This window comes from Trachypithecus francoisi, unplaced genomic scaffold (genome assembly GCF_009764315.1).
Source record: "Trachypithecus francoisi isolate TF-2019V2 unplaced genomic scaffold, Tfra_2.0 Lachesis_group5, whole genome shotgun sequence".
In the NCBI taxonomy this organism is placed as follows: domain Eukaryota; kingdom Metazoa; phylum Chordata; class Mammalia; order Primates; family Cercopithecidae; genus Trachypithecus; species Trachypithecus francoisi.
Window position 1 is genome coordinate 119374947 of NW_022681470.1, and position 18363 is coordinate 119393309.

Genomic DNA, 18363 nt, shown 5'->3' on the forward strand with positions numbered 1-18363 from the left:
ACCCCCAAAATCATGCGCTTGGTTTCTATGTTTGCTTCCTGTCTTAAAAACAAACAAGAAAAAAAAAAAAAAAAACAAATGTTCTCATTTGCTTTTTTTCTACCTGATCCCTCCTTCCTCCTTCACAATCTGCAGTACCAAAAATCTACAGAAGACTTCTAATGACTTGAACCCCTTTAAAGAATTCAGAGCAAAGCCACCCTCACCTCTTTTGCAGTGTTCTCTTTGTGGAGTTTCAAAAGTCACAAGCAGATTCTTCTTATGTCTAAAGCTCTGTTTTCCTGTATTGCATGACCTGACCTCTTTGGCTTCAGAAGTACCAGAGATTACCTTGTACTCTGACAGGATTTGACCTTAGCATGTGTAATGGCAGATGAGAACTACAAAGTAGGGGTGGCTGAGCACAGTTTACAGGAAGTGGCCTTGGCTGATTTTTTTTTTTCCTTTCCTAGAAAGCTGTTGTTTAAAGATTCTAATTCTAGTTTGGAGAAGCATTCTAAGGTGCCTTCTCTATTGATTTTCTCCCAAAATTAATCCCAATTTATCTTGTTGGTGTGCATTTGCATGAGGAAATGAACTGTTGTTCTCATAAAGCTAATAAGAGACTGAGATTTCTCAGCTCCAAAGAGAAAGGGCATTTGCTCCCCTCAGCCAAAATGCACTTCTGAGTGATCAGGGGCCTCATGAAAATGCCCGGGGGGTTGATCCCCTGTGATGTGGAGCAGCCCTGCAGGGAAATTCCCAATAAATTTTTTTTTTTTTTTAAAAAAGGCTCATCCAGGAAATGTACATAAGGGCTGATCATCCAGCATTTTGAGCCCTCTCACAGGTCAAAGAGGGTGGAAATGACTCAGTGGTGACACACAGCAGACTCCTGCCCACAAGCAGCACACATTGATCCATTATATTAAAATCCTAACCTACAACTCATTTCCTACTTATAAGAAAAAAAAGTGGGAAACAAATAACCTAAGAATGAGGAAAAAACAAGGAGGATGATCCCCTTGCTAGCACTCCATAGGTTTTATGGCACCTCCACCTGCAAGAGTTTATGTAAAATTGAAGTAATATGGTCTTTGTGCACATTTACATTAAAAAAGAAAAAAAAAAAAGAGCCCTAAGCCCTAAGGTCTACATGCACACTATAGAGTTCCTAAGTTCTCTTTTTCTCTATTTTCCTTTCTGTCTGGTTTAAATCTGCTATTTTTCTATTAACATAAAACCCACCATTTGGATCCAACAAGTGTTTTTTGTTTGCAAGCTGGTGAATTTGTATTTATCTCATGGCCAAAGTTGTGAGGTAAAAGCTATAGGATCTTTGTGTGTGTGTTTATGTGCATGTGTGTATATATATTTTAAATGCCCTTATAATTTCCATAATTTTATATTTAATTTGGCAATTAAATCCATTTTAATTTCCCTCTAGCACACCAGACTTTTTCTCTTCATACTTTATGAGGTAAATTTTGTTATTTGATTTTCATCTGAGTTGTTTCTTTTAATATGCAAAATTAAAGCTATTTAGCTGACAACTGCCTAAGGTTATCAAGTATTGATACAGGTTACCTATTGAAACAGGTTATCCAGAAGTTAAAAGTTGTAGATGGGAAAAAAAGTTTTTTATGAATCTATAAGATGTACTTGTATCAGCATACCTAATACATCTACATATTTATGTGTTGTGTACACAATGTGGCATTACTGAAAATATATAGATAGGCTCTGATTAATTGGCTTAAGAAAATGGAAGTGCTTAAATAAAATATTTTATCAGAAAGAAAGACTAGTCAAATGCTTTTTCAAGTTCATGTAGCTTAAGTAAAATCTTTAATAAATAACCTAGCTTTAAAATTATTGGTAAAGTATAATAATATTAGAAATGTCTTAAGAATTGCCAAAATACATTTTTGTTTACATTTATAAACCAAGCAATTTTATACGTATCTATGCCAAATACTATAAGGTGTCAAAAGTTGGAATAGGGGTTACAAAACTGTAAACCCAGACCCAAACAGAGTGATCTTTGCTTGTCTAATTTTTAATACATTTGAAATAAATAAGACATTGATATTGGCATAATGAAAATAGCTACATCTTGAATTATTTAGTAAAATTACTATAACTTCTAATCTTGTGGCCTTTTGGTAAAGGAGTGTTATCATCTTTGTTTCAAAGCTAAACTATAAACTAAGTTCCTTCCAAAGTCCAGCAATGAACAAGAACAGCTTGGATGTTAGAAGCAAGATGGGTTTAGTTAGGTCATATCTTCTTCACTGTCTCAGAATTTTGCAATGGCTACTTTTATAATTTTAAATGATGACTATCACAGTTTCCATAAATAATCTAGGTAAACAAAGTGAAGTAATTCAGTAAATGTAACAAGATAGATAAACACTTGTAGACAAACTTGTCATAATTTAAAATATAAAACTATTAAATTAAATAATATGTATTTTATTATTTTGGTATTTTCAAATAAAAATATATTGTTGAAAAGCATTATTTCTAAAAAAAAAAGTATTTTTAAAAAGGTGAACAATTTTTGTCTAATTTAAAGCTTATTTAAAGATTACACAGATATAAAACAAGGTAAAAGGACCCAGAAATAAGACAGATGTAAAGAAAGTTATAAAAATATAGAGGTATTTTTTGGTAAGAAAGTTTAAAGATAAATAATTTCATATGAAAAATAATCTTGTATGGTAAATTTAGGCCCAGAAAAAAATGAGTGGTTGTTTAAGGAAGAGGAACGTACAGGACAAACCAGAAAGTCCAAGTGTGTCATTAATGGTCTGTATAAGGCACAGTAAGAAGATTTATTTAAAAAAAAACAAAAACTTATATGATCAAGTTGTCTATAATTAAAGGTAGATTATAGTAGTCTTACTAGAGATTGGGTTTGATGTAAAAACACATACACTAAAGAATTGATTAGAACAATAAAATTTTCTTAAGGGATTGATTTACTCTTAAGAAATTATAAGAGATTTTCTTAACCCAAAGTTCAACTTTTATTGCCTCTCACTCTTTTCGGTTTTCTTTCATCTTTTAAGACAAGCAATAGTCATGATCTCCTTGAACTCACTTTCAGCTCATATAACTTTTTTTCCCATCAAGTTCTGTTTGTTTTGGCCTGATGCTAACAATATTTTTTTGAAGGCCTAAAGGAAACTTTTTCTTCTTACATAATATTCTGTGTACTGCAGAAGGTCTTTTCTTTTACCTTTTGGTAACTGGCCTAACAGATTTATTTTATTTTATAAAAATAAATTTTAAGCCATTATTATAAAGTTTTGGTTTGCTTAGGAAAAAATCGAGATAAAAAATGTAATTAAGATTATTACATCTATGTATCTTTCTGTATGTGCTTTTAAAGTCCTTGTGACATTGAGGTAGAGGGCTTTGATTCCTGGATCTAAAAAGGATACCAAGTCCTGCTAAATCTTAAACAATGACGGCAATTAAAGCCTCATCTTCAGGTCCCATAGAAAATGCCAATCAAAATAAACTGCATTCCTGAGACACAAGTCCAGAAATTAAAGTTTTTCAACTCCTCAAAGCCCAGAGACTATTGCGGAAGAGGTGGACATGTAAGATTATAAGAGACAATTTTATAAGATGAAATAAGTTCAGTTTCTCTATAAATTAACCATTAATATCAAAGGCACACAGATGCAAGACAAGAATATGGACCCCTGTGTCATATTAACAAGGTTTTCTTGAAGGATTAACTGGCTCCTTAATAAGTTTATCAAAGACTTGTGGAAGTTATATCTTATGCTCAAGATTAAAATTTTATAGATTATTTATAAAACTTTGGAAAACAAATTTAATTGGCCTCATGCTATTATTATTAGGGCTTATTGTTTGAAAACTTAAGTCTTCTCTCTCAAAGAATGATGATTTTTGCCTTTTTTTGAAATTCTTAAGTTAGCACCTTGGATAAATGAATGACTTATTTTACAATGACCTGTGATCCTTTTTTTTGTTATATCAAGTGTTTTAAATCTTTGATATTTGACAAACTTTCCAAAATCAAATTATACATATATCTTTTACTGACCTAATTAATCCTTTAAGATATTAGGTTCTGTAAAGTCAAAAATGACATATGTCTTTTTTGATATAAAAATTAAACAAGAGGCATTTTCTAATGTGAAAGATTAAACATATAAGTGTTTGGTTTTCTTTAACTGTATTTATATAAATATATTATTGATATATGTTCCAAAATTATGACAAATTCCTATAATTCCGATATGACTTAAGATACATTATTAGTAATAATTATAACTGTTATGTTAAATTATTGTGTGCCACAGAGGTAACAAATTTACTTGTGAATTGTGTCTTTGACTATGGCTGCCTAAAGCTTTTTGTCATTTTTCTACAATTCTCTTGTTTTAGTCCTCTTTAGAAGGTGGTTTTATAATCAGCTGTAAAGCTATAACAGGTGCTCTTGAATCAGACCTCTGATAACTTTGGAAACTGCAACATCAGAATAGAGGAAAAACTTTCAGGACTCATGGAGAGCTGAAATGTCTATGTATATTAAGCAGAACAGGAATTAACTGCATGGACTAAACTAATAGAAGATTGAAGTAATCTTTTTGACTTTTTTCTGAGTCACTGAAACTTTTCTTTTGAGCTATTGACAGCTTTTAACAGTTAAGTATACTCCAATGAAGAAAATTTGGATCATATTTGTTTCTCTCTACCCGATTTATCTAAAATTTGGAAATTATTTGTGAGTAGTCTTAACTTATGGCAATATAGCTATTTGCATAAATGCAATAAGAATCTCTTTTTATTTGTAACATGACACAGTGAAAGAAACTGGTTATTTTACCAAGTCTTTCATGGAAATGTTGGGCTTTCCTTTCAGGTATTAAACTTGACTTATAGAACCAATAAAAGCCCATTGGAAAAACTGGCCTCATACCTTATTTACACAGTCCCTGTACAGGATTTCTAACCTGTGGTAGGTAAAGAATGTCACTTTCAAACAGGCCCAGGGTCCAAAGTTATCTTGCGACCTCAAGAAGAGAATTCACCCAACTGATAGGCATTTGATGATATAAATCCATGGCTGGGCTTGGCTTTACAAAGCTCTATCTGAGATTCTTTCTATGAAACAAAATTTCATCAAAGCCAATTTAAAAAACCTATGTAAAAAATAATTATTTTTGCTTCACTTGAGACAAATAATATGGCCGAGTATAGTAAAGAAAATCAGTCCTACCATGATGTATCTTTAGTAAAAATAGAAAACCAGAGAGATAAAAATGTTTCAAAAACTATAATATATCTGTTGTTAGATTCTATTCTTGCCTAAAGTTTTTCAATTTTTATTGTGTTTTACTGCTTGGACTGAATTCTAATTTTCTTGGCTACAAGTATTCAAAATAGTGTTTTTCATTTTTTTCCTCCTTTTTTCCCATTTTTTTTTTTTCTAATTTAGAGTCACTGAAAACTAAGCTGTGCTTTCATAAAGCTCTGCAAACTGAGAATAGACAACTTAAACTTCAGAGGAAAATAACAGCACCCTTTTTACATACATAAGCCACTTTTATACGTGCCTACTGATATATGGACTTCAGAGTGATGTGGCCTATATTGATTTTCCAGGATTGCTCTTTTGTTTGTTGGTGTTTTTCTCCCTTCCCCTATTTTCTCTTCATAGGACATGAGACTTCTCAACCTGATAGAAAGGAGCTTTCCTAGTAACTTGGGACCTACCCATCTAGGAATAAACCATCCTAGCCATGATAAATCAGATGAAACCTGAGATCAGAGACTCATTTTCTTCTATAATGTTTTCTCCAATAGATTTTAAAAAGGAAAAGTAGGGAAATGTGAAAGAAAAATAAATGCTGGAAATCTTGGGGCCCAAAATCACTAAGCTAAAGGGAAAAGTCAAGCTGGAAATTGCTTAGGGCAAACCTGCCTCCCATTCTATTCAAAGTCATCTCTCTCTTCACTTAGATACATTCATATCTGATTGCCTCCTTTGGAAAGGCTAATCAGAAACTCAAAAGATTGCTACCGTTTGTCTCTCATCTGCTGGTGACCTGGAAGCCCCCTCCCTGCTTGAGTTATCCCACTTTTCTAGAAGTAATCAATGTACACATTACAGATATTGATTGATGTCTCATGTCTTTCTAAAATGTATAAAACCAAGCTGTACCCCAACCACTCTGGGCACATGTCATCAGGACCTCCTGAGGCTTTGTCATGGGTGCACATCCTCAACCTCAGCAAAATTACCTTTCTAAAGTAACTGAGACGTCTCTCAGATACGTGGGGTTCACAACACAAAATTCTCTCTCAAGCACAAGAGAAAAAACACTATGTGTTCAAGTTTCTTTATCAAAAGTCCATGTTACTTTTTTGTACACTTTCTGCATATTTTTTTCTTATTTCTAGGAGTTTTAATTACATATATTAATTAGAATTTTTAATATATGTAATTTAAACTCTCAATAATTTAGTTGTTTGTGAAAACCTAGAAATTAAGCAATTTGAACTGTCACTTATCAATATTTTATAAATATACATTTCAAAATTTTTAGAAACATGTACTCTCTCATAAAATAAAACAAAAATGTTTACTAACAGATTCAAATATATTTAGCTTCTCTATACTATAGGGGTGAAAGGGCAAATGTCCCCTTCACTCTCTTAAGTTTCACTGGAAGTCAACAGAAAAAAGGAAAATTAATACAATAAAAGGAAGACAAATTTATTGTGCATGGGGGGTGAATACCTCAATTCCCCAATGCTGCACAGAAGCTTATATACCCTTTTTCATACAGAAGGGAGGATATGGAGAATGTAGATAATTTTCTGAGAGGTGGTAAATGGTTATTAGGGAGAACGAACAGTCCAGGAAGAAAAAAGAAATAACTTTTGATTCTCTTTGAATTTTCTTTTTTTTTAATTTTACATTTCAGAGGCAGGGTCTCACTCTCTCACCCAGGCTGGAGTACAATAGCACAATCATAGCTCATCGCAGCCTCGAACTCCTGGGCTCAAGCAATCTATCCCCCCTCAACTTCCTGAGTAGATGGAACTATAGGCACACAACACCATGCATGACTAATTTTTAATTCTTTTGTTAGAGATCTAGTCTTGTTTGGTTGTCCTTGCTGGTTATGAACTTCAGGGCCTCAACCAATCCTCCCAAAGTGCTGAGATAGCTATTTTGAGCCACCATGCCCTGTCCATCATTAAGATTTAAATGAGTACAGGAGACAGGCATTATATTATGTAAAAGTACATCCAGGGGTGCTTGTATTCCTCAGTATTCTTTTCCTAAACAGATCATGACATTTCAGGGAGAGGAAATTGTGTAACTTTTACAAAGAAGCTTTCCTGGTTAAATTAGAAAATTCTATAAAGAATTTTCCCCTGTATTAGGGGCAGAGATGAATAAGACAAGGCAAAGGGGATCTTGAGTTTGAGGCTTATTTCTGAGGCCTTTTAATTTTCAAAAGCACTCTGCATGCTTAAGCACCATATTTTGGGAAATAATTTTCTGTACCCCAACAATACCACATAAAAAAAGATGTATATAAACTTTAATGTTTGCTTAATGTTTTTTTTTTTTTTTTTGTCTTTTTGAAGCGGAGTCTCGCTCTGTCGCCCGGACTGGAGTGCAGTGGCCGGATCTCAGCTCACTGCAAGCTCCGCCTCCCGGGTTTACGCCATTCTCCTGCCTCAGCCTCCCGAGTAGCTGGGACTACAGGCGCCCGCCACCTCGCCCGGCTAGTTTTTGTATTTTTAGTAGAGACGGGGTTTCACTGTGTTAGCCAGGATGGTCTCGATCTCCTGACCTCGTGATCCGCCCGTCTCGGCCTCCCAAAGTGCTGGGATGCTTAATGTTTTATATTATAAAGTTATGTATTGCAGTTATTATAGTTTGTTTTAATATTTTTACTTATTTATAAATGACCTTGACATTCAATGAGTATCTATTATGTAATTTCACTTTAAGGTTTCAAATTACCAAAAAGATTTCTGAAACTATGAAGAGTTTGTTTATATGTATTAGCACCTGATTTACTTATTTTTAACAACCATATAAACTATTCATTACAATTTTATGAGACATTGAATAAAACTAGGCATTATCTTTAATTATTTCTGGGCTATTTTTGCAGCATATAAATGTTAGAAAGGAGCCATCTAAAGAAGAACCCTAAAGTTAAATACATGAGTATTTTGCTACTCTGAGGACACAGCTATTTTCATTAAACTGACAATATTCACTAGTGTTATTTACCAAAGATTTATCTAAGTCACTAGCTCAAAGGCATTTAAGTTACTTTCTACTTTTCTGATAAAGTATTTAAGTGCTTTCTTTTAATGTAAGCCAATTAATTAAAACTCTTTGATCTATTCTGGCAATGAAATATCACATATACATTACATATGTAAACATACAGATGCAGAGACAGAAGGAGATTTTTGTGGATTTATAAGGTTCTTCATTTACTAGTCTTCAAATAGTTACTCTTTCTCTCTTTACCAAATTCTAAACAATTGTTAGCCGGCCAGATGCAGTAGCTCATGCCTGTAATCCAAGCAAGTTAGGAGGCTGAGGTGGGAGGATCGCTTATGCCCAGGAGTTTGAGACCAGCCGCAGCAATGTAGCATGACCTAGTCTCTACAAAAAATAAACATAATTTTAAGAAAATTGTTAGCTAGGCAACTCTAAATTTGCACTTCTAAAGGGATGACTCTGAGGATAAAATTTACATCTCAAAGGCATAGAATATGGATCTAAATTTCATTATTTACTGAGACAAAAAAAAGGGGGGGGCAAGTGAAGCTCAGTCAACACAAGGTTGTCAGCTGGGCATGGTGGCTCACTCTTGTAACCTGAGCTACGCTGGAAGCTTTCTTGAGGCCAGGAGTTTGATACCAACCTAAATAACATAGTAAGACCCTGTCTGTTAAAAAATCTTTTTAAATTAGCTAGCTGTGGTGGCACATACCTGTGTTTTAGTTGCTTGGGAGGCTTAGGTGGGAGAATCCCTTGAGCCCAAGACAAGGCTGCAGTGACTTATGTCTGCAATACTGCATTCCAACCTAAGGGACAGTGACATTCTATCTCTAAAAAAACAAAAATGCCGTGATTTTCAGGAAGAGAAGATAAGGTTTTTAATGTAAACTTTAAGCTAATGTCTTCTCTATTGTGAAAGTTTCCAGATGCTTTGTTGCAGGAAGATACCCTTAAAAACGGAGATTTTCTTTATAGAGGTGAATTTCTTTTACAAAATAGTCTGGTGAATGCCAGAAAGCCATATTATTGGAGACCAATCTAGCTTAATAGGTGGTCTTTTCCACTTAGCTTGTTTATTGATTAGATTACTGACTTCAGGGTAGAGTCATTTAATGAATAAGGCAAAGAAAATTTTTGCAGTTTCCAGAACATAGTGTTTAAAGGTAAGCAAACCAGGCACAACTGAAAGACAGTACAACTAGATCTTTAAAAATCAAGGATCTCACTTTTACAATGAATCCCAGGTCCTCCCAAATAGGGAAACACGATGAGACTGGGTCACACAAGCTTTCACAGTATACCTCACTACAGAGATATTTCTCCAAGGCTGGTGGGCAGCGCATGCGAATCAGCCTACTCTGTAATTAACCTGTTGCCAAGGGGAGTCGTATCCCTTGGTGGTAAACAATCTCATGGCCTTCAAATATTCAAACCTGCCTTTATATCTAAATGTGCAAAGAAATGAGTAGCCCCTTGAAGTGACAGCTATTCATTGAAACCTCTCTCAGCCAACTCTAAAACTGCAGCTGTAACTGCTCCATAGGTTCACCTTGCCCGCTTCCTAGACAGAGGTAATTTATTAAGACAGGGGAGCTGCAGTGGAGAAAGAGTAATTCACACAGAGCTGGCTGTGTGGGAGATTGGAGTTTTATTATTACTGAAATCGGTCAACTCGAGGATCAGACTTTTTAGGGATAATTTGGTGGGTAGGGGGCCAATGTGTCAGGAGTGCTGACTCATTGGCACATGATAAAATCATAGCGAGTTGAAGCTCTCCTCTTACGCTGAGTCAGTTCTAGGGTGGGGCCCACAGAACCGGTTGGCAGGTCCAGGTTGGGTTATCCAGTTTTCAGAAATGCAAAAACTTGAAAAGACATCTCAAAAGGCCAATCTTGGGTCCACAATAGTGATGTTATCTTCAAAAGTAATTGGGAAAGTTGCAGTTCTTATAATCTCCAGAAAAATGGCTGGTAAGATTTAGAATTCCAGCCCCTCTCATCCTAACTTTGTGGCTGGTGGTCTTTCATTCATTTTAGGAGAACAGTTTTGCTTTTGGGAAGGGCTATTATTTAAACTGTAAGCTAAATTCCATCCCAAGGCTAGTTCAGCCTATGCCCAGGAATGCACAAGGACAATTTAGGGGTTAGAAGCAAGATAGACTTGGGAAGGTCTGATATATTTCACTGTCATAATTTCCTCAGTTATAATTTTGCAAAGGCGGTTTCACAGCCTTTGCCAGTTACACACCAGTCATTGAACACATATAGGTGGTTTTCTCTCAGTACAGAGTAATCCCTGGCACCCAAAAAGCCAAAGAGATCAAGTAACATAATTCAAAAGGGAGCAGAGTATTAGGCCTGAGAAGAATGTGTCCATGACTCTTTAGATTCCACAGGAAAACAGAATACCTCAAAAAGAGAGTGAGTGGTACATTTTTGTGTGTTAACTGGTCTGAGTCATTAGAAATCTCTAAATTTCTTCATGTGTTACTATAGACAGAAAAGAGGAAGAAGAAGCTTGAATATCAGCTTTTAATTAAGCTGACCTTTGACCATGGAGTTCTTAAAAAAAAATCATTTCACATATTTTATTGTCAGATTTTTGCTGGACAAAACAGCTTATATTCCTGGTTTTCCATCTTTTTTTTTTTTTTTTTTTTTAACAAAACGTACCTTTTGAAGTGACTCACCAAAATCAATAAGCCTTAGCCAAGGTTATGAATTAACCAGGGATGCATGAGGCATCTCCAAAGTGGTGTAACGCAGTCCTCACAAGATGCAGAACCATCACAAAAGCAAGACAAAAAAAGTTTTGCTAGTTGTAAATGGAGTACAACTCACGTTTTTATCTGGTGATGTTTTTAGGATCTCGGCTTCCTAGCTGAGTGCCTATACATGAAACCCAAAAGCCCTGTATGCCCCATAGGTGAAAAAAAATTAGGAAATCAAAAGCTGTTTATTGTAAGGGAAAGGGATCAATAACAAATATTTACTCCAAGTGGTTGAGTAAATAATTTAAAACAAATGATACTGAATTTCCAAGCATGAATTGAACCTGGGTGTAGCCATGAAAGCACAGAATCTTAGCAACTAGACCACAGTGTGGAGGAATTTTTTGTAAATTCTGCAGGGGATCAAAAGCAGGCAGTTGGAGTATTTAAAGGATTTTAACTTGTTTCAGATCAGATCTCAGCTGGAATGCTGCTTAGCTAATTTCCTGGACGTTCTCATTTCAAAAACGTGATAGGATGTATATCTCCAAGGAACTGCAGGGCAAATTTAAAGGGTATGTCTGATATTGGGTCAATAAATCAGTGTTATTTATATGAGTTTTTGTTTAAAAATTGTCAAAACTATATATTTATAATCTCAACAGTTTAATTCTGTAGTTGTTCCATTTGTTCCCTCTCTTCCAAATTTAAACATATTTTCCTCCTTTTGAGAGAAGGAAATAAGTGCATTGTGAAATTTCAGAAATCTCTGCCTAAGAGATGTGTGGAAGCCAAGGAACAAGTAGAAAAGGAGTCAGTTGTAGGCGAAGAGTGTATCTGCCCAATGGGTTCTCCTTGCCCACTGCCTACACAGAGCTGATTTATCAAGACAGGGAAATTGAAGTAGAGAAGGAGTTTAATTCATGCACAGCTAGCTATATGGGAGACCAGGTTTTATTATTAGTTAAATCAGTCTCCCTGATAATTTGGGGATTGAGGTTTGTAAAGATAATTTGGTGGGTAGGAGCCAGTGAGTCCAGAGTGCTGACTGGTTGGGTTGACAATGAAATCTTAGTGATTTGAAGCCTGCGTGGCGGCCACAAAACCAGATGAGCCAATTTACCCGTATGGGTGGTGCCAACTAATTCATAGTGTGTAGAGTCTGCAAAATATTTCAAGCTCTGATCTTAGGTTTTACAATACTGATGTTCTTCCCATGAGCAATTTGTAGCCTCCAGCTACATAACTGCTAAACAATAAATTTTAATATTGTGGCTAAATTGTAAGTCCTACAAAGGCAGTCTAGTTTCCAAGCAGGAAGGGGATATGTTTTTGGAAAGAGCCATTATTATCTTTGTTTCAAAGTGAAACTATAAACTAAGTTCCTCCCAAATTTAATTCAGCCTATGCCCAGGGTGAACAAGGACAGCTTGGAGGTTAGAAGCAAGATGGAGTTGGTTAGGTCAGATGTCTTTCACTGTAACAATTTTCTCCTTTATAATTTTTCATTGGCAGTTGCAATCCCTTCCTCTGGGTTTTATAACACTTTATTCTTAAGGTGTGGACTATGAAGATGGGAAAAGGCTGATGATCATTCAGGTTTCTTCCTGCTGAAAGGGGGCAGAGTGGAAACAGAAGTTGATCTCAAGGTGAGAAGAGCAGAAATGCTTTGCAGTTAGCTCTCTGATTATACTCTTGCACGCTGGGCTGGGATTGTAAGACTTTCGTGGCAAACACGTTAGTATTCTCATCTATAGTTTTAGTACAGAATTTACACAAACAGCATAGTATAAGTAAAATAATGAGTCCTAGGATAAGAAGTGCAATTACCAGTTTTAAAAGTAAAAATTTGAAAGCATTAGTTTGGGGACACAAATGCCCACCAAGAATTTAGGATTTAGTCAAAATTGCAGAAAATAATAAAAACTGAAGAACAACTAAAAACAGATGTACTATAATTTTTTGCAACATAATTTTTCTCTCTCCAGTTCCTATTTTGATTAAAGACAAATCATAGTGGGACGAATTTATTTGCAAAATAACTTTTAGTATTATTATACTTGGCCTGATTATTTGCATAAAATAATAACCATGGATGCATGAGTTTTCTAAAAGAGACGGTAAGCAGTTTCTCTCAGACACACGTACTCTTTTTAATTTAATTTTATTTTTTACAAGATTTAAAATCTCCCCATAGGTAGTTCAGAGAAGGGAAAATTCAAGACAAATCAGAAGCTGTCCATGGGGTAAAAAGAATCAATAAATGGCGAAACTGGCGAAACTTACACAAATAATAAACCAGAAAGGATTTGTTTCATAAGGTGGGAATAGAACCCAAGCCACTATTGTGAAGGTTCAGAGCTTTAGCTACTGAGCTAAAGCACAGGATTGTTTACTATTGCTCTCCCCAGGAGTCTAAGGCAGTCGTTTTTGAGCTTACAAATGAGTTTTAACAGCTCAAGATAATTTTTAAGACTACCTGTGACACGACCCCCAAAATTCCTGTCCTCTGGATGGCAGAGATCAAGAGGAAATATTCTCCACATTATCACAACATTAAGTTCTCAAGGACATAAAACAAGACAAGAGAGACACTTATTCTGGTATTGGTTTCAGGGCCCCTCATCAAACTTTGTAACTGCCCAGCCTTCTGTGCTGTCTTAAAAAGGGGTATATAGAGGTCCTAAGCCCATATTCTATCCTATGATACCAATCTCTCTATTTCAGAACAACAGAGAAAAACAAATTTATAGAACAAAGCACGCAAGATTTGCTACAACCTAAGACTAGTCTCACAAATCCTTTCTTCTATTAATCAAACCTTTGCACAGGAGGCAAACTGTGATGTTTACTGTGTCATACTACACACACACACACACAGAGGCCAGAGGCCTGGCTGGTAAGAAGTGTTTATGCTTTTTGATGGCGTACCAGGTTTCCAGGTTCCCTTTCTCTGCAGCTTCCAGAAGAATGAACAGTCACCCTGAGTCAGGCCTATTGAGCTTCTTGTAACAATTGTTTCAAGATTCAGTGAATGTAACTGGCCAGACAAACTGGGAGAACCTACTGGATTTCAATCCACAATTTCTTCAGCGATCTCCTCTACATATACAAACACACACAAGAAAAAGACAAGAAGAATACTTTCCAGACAGAGATTCCAGACAAATCACAAACTAAGAGTGTTCCTTCAAATAAGTCCTCTATTCTCCATCCAATTAGTACAGACTTCCAGTGATGGGGAGACAGAGAGGCATCCTATGACAGGGCTACAGACACCTGGTGATGAGGCTATAGATATGGGACTCTCCCTGAGAGTATTTTTTCATTGAAATTGAATCCGTCCACACTGGCACTGCAGTAGCCCACTAGTAGAGAAGATGCCAGAGACAGCCCCTAGTCCAAGAGAACTAGGCGGCCACTTGGGCTGGCTTCTGGATCCATCACCAGAGGAGGGCTACTGAACCACAGGCAGCTGGCCACAAGGGTGATCCCAGATGACCACCCAATTTTTTAACTGCCCAGTAGGTTCTCCTTGCCCACTGTCTAGACAGAGCTGATTTATCAAGACAGAAGAATTGCAATAGAAAAAAGGGTTTAATTCATATACAGCTGGCTTTATGAGAGACCACAGTTTTATTATTACTAAAATCAGTCTCCCTGAGAATTGGGGATCAAGGCTTGTAAAGATAATTAGATGGGTAGAGGCCAGTAAGTCAAGAATGATGATTGGTTGGGTTGGAACTGAAATCATAGGGACTTAGAGCCATCCTCCTTCACTGAGTCAATTCCTGGTGAGGGGGTGGGGAGTGGGACATGGGGGTGGGGCACAAGACTAGGTGAACCAGTTTGTTAATCTGGTTGATGCCAGCTAATCTATCAAATACAGGGTCTGCAAAATATTTCAAGCACTGATCTTAGGTTTTACAATAGTGACATTATCCCCGGGAGCAATTTGGGAGGGTCAGAATCTTGTAGCCTTCAGCTGCATGACTGCTAATCCATAATTTCTAAACTTGTGGTTAATTTGTTAGTCCTAAAAAGGCAGTCTAGTTTTCAAGTAGGAAGGAGGTTTGTTTTTGGAAAGGGCTATTATCATCTTTGTTTCAAAGTTAAACTACAAGTTCCTCCCCAATTAGTTTGACCTATACCCAGGAATGAACAAGGACAAGTTGAAGGTTAGAAGCCAGATGGAGTTGGTTAGGTCAGATCTCTTTCACTGTAAAAATTTTCTCAGTTGTATTTAATAATTTTGCAATGTGGGTCTCAAATGGAGAAAGCTTTCAAAGTCTTTTTAAATTTATAAATAGTTCCAAATATCTTTTTGTTTATTTCTTTAATTAAGACAATGTTTTTCTTTCAGAATTCTTTTAGAAGCTTCTAGGTGATACTGGACGTAAACCTCCCATTCAATTTGTCTTGTTCTAAAACAAGATTTTTCTAATTGTGCACACAGAAAAATTAATGCACAACTTCTAATTGTGCAACACAGGTAAATTTCAAAGGAACTACATTTTAGCCATTGTAATCTGCAGTTATCATGAGTTGTACATTACCGGTATTCTAAATATTTGCATTTAGAGATTTTGTAAGTTTTTAACATAAATCCAGCTGGTGTTTATAATGGCTGTGGCTGATTTTTTTCTTAAGGAAGAAAATTTGGTTTTAGAGACACAATTGCCCATAATTTAGATATTCTTTCCCAAATGGCCAAAATCCCAGTGGATCTCATAAATAGTCATATATTATTGTGGTGTCTCAAAAAGAATAGTTTTAGACTTGTCAACTGAACCAAGATTCAGATTCTGGGCAGTTGTAAATATATACATATATATAAATCAGCTATATATATATAAGATAAATATATGTATAGCTTAAGCAAATATATATTCATAATTTAGCTATATATATAAAATAAATATATGTTTTGTTCCTTAAGTTACAAACATTTTACTTTCTCTTATCAAAGAGAAACTCTTTTCTCTTTGACCAAATTTTGAACAAGAGAAAAGGTTGTGAACTCCAACAGGTGAAACCAACAAAACGTTAACCTCAAAGAAAAGTGAAAATCACAATTCTGCTGTAAGCCGATTCTCTAGAGAATAACAAACAAAACTCTTACCTTAAAGGTTTAAAGTAGAACTATAATCTGCCTTGAGCATGGAATCAGGTCACTTGAATAGAGTATGAATCTCAAACCAAAAGATCAGGAAGATTTGAAATCCAGGAGGAGACTCAACAGATACCCCTGCCAGCTCGCAAGGTTGGGTGATCAAAAGTTTGTTCATGCTTGCCAGAGATAATGAATTCCTCTTCGAAGGGTTTAACTGTGTAATGTTCTTGTTCTTTGTTCAGAGGCTCAATCTTCTTGTACTCTCTTTTCTCTAGCCTGCAGACAGCCCTCCCACTCTTGCTGTGCCCTGATGTGCCCATACATGTCTCTGCCTCACTCTACATTCCTTTCCTTATTTGGAAAAAGGTTAGCCTTCTCATTCTCTATAGGAAACCTTCTTCCCTTTCCTCCTTCTCCCCCATCACATGCCTATCTTATCTAGAAGATTTAAGTGTTTAGCCAATTGGGACTAGTTCAGGTTGTGTGGTCTGATTCCAGCCAATGGGGAATGACATAAAAGCAGGGACTGTGTTAGGAATAAAAATCTTTGCTGTCCTTTGTTCAGGATGCTCTTGCAATCATGACTGATGCAGGCAGCACCCTTCTGCAGAAGTAAATTGCCTTGCCGAGAAATCCTTTGTTCCACTGCTGGTTCTTCTTTGTGGCACTGAGCACTTGTTTCCAACAATCTTGGGGGCTCATCAGGGATTTCCTTTCTCCTCCGGGGAAGGGTCCCCAATTGTCTCCCGTTAGGAGATGTAGCATCCCACTGCCTTGTTGCAGTGGCCTCAGGGACAAGGGGATTGGGACCTCCCCCAGCATGACACATAAACCCAGACTCTTAGCAACGCAACTAGAAAGGATCCTCACCTGTGATACACATAAAGCTAAAAACCCCTGGGGAAGTAGTAAGAAGAAAACAATATCCCATTCCCCTATAAGGCAGAATAGGCTTGAAGCCCATAATTGAAAGTCTTACTCACAACGGGCTCCTTGAACCCTGTGTGTCCCCTTATAAAACCCCAATACTGCCTGTAAAGAAATCAGACGGGTCATACCGACTAGTACGAGACCTCAGATCTATCAGCCAAATAGTCTAGACTACTCATCCCATTGTGCCTAACCCTTATACCATCCTCAGCAAAATCCCATATGACCATCAATGGTTTACAGTAATAGACTAAAAAGCTGCCTTTTGGGCATGTCCCTTGGCTGAGGACAGTGGGGACATATTTGCTTTTTAATGAGAAGATCCTCATTCTGGACGGAAGCAACAGTACCGATGGATACTTTTGCCCCAAGGGTTCACAGATTCCCCTAACCTTTTTGGCCAAATTTTAGAACAAGTTCTAGAACAACTTCATACCCCAGAACACATATGTCTGCTCCAGTATGTGGATGCTCTTCTAATATCTGGTGAAGATGTAGAGAAAGTAGCTGTTTTCTCTACAAACCTTCTTAACCGTTTACAAGGTGAAGGATTAGGATTACAAGTTTCAAAAGAAAACCTCCAGTTTGTAGAGCCTGAAGTTAAATTTTTAGGGCACTTAATAAGTAAAGGTAAACAAAGGAACGAGTAGAAGGAATCATATCCTAACCTTTGCCTCAAACTAATCAGGAGCTCAGAAAATTTTTAGGATTAGTTGGATATTGCTGCTTACAGATTGACTGATATGCTCTAAACACTAAACTTTTATACCAAAAACTTACCTAGTGGAAATCTGACCATCATCTGTGGACTTCTGAAGAAATTCATCAACATGAAGAATTAAAACATATGCTTATAAGTGCCCCTGTTCTAGCCTTACCCTCCCTAGAAAAAAACATTCCACTCTTTTGTTAACATGAATAATGGGGTGACTTTGGGCGTGCTTACCTAGGAACACGGAGGCTGCAGGCAGCCTGTAGCCTTTCTATCAAAGATTTTAGACCCAGTGACATGTGGATGGCCCAAATGCATTCAATCCATTGTGGCAACCATGTTATTGACTAAAGAAAGCAGGAAGTTAACCTTTGGGGGAAAATTAATGGTAATCATGCTCAAGGAGGTGGCTCACTGACTCAAGGATCTTAAAATACAAAGCTATTCTATTAGAAAGAGATGATTTAACACTAACCACTGATCACTCACTCATCCGAGCAGGTTTCTTAACAAGGACTCCAAACCTAAAAAGAGAACACACATGTTGAGATTTAATTGACTACCAAACAAAATTCAGACTAGATTTAGGAGAGACCCCTTTCAAAATGGGG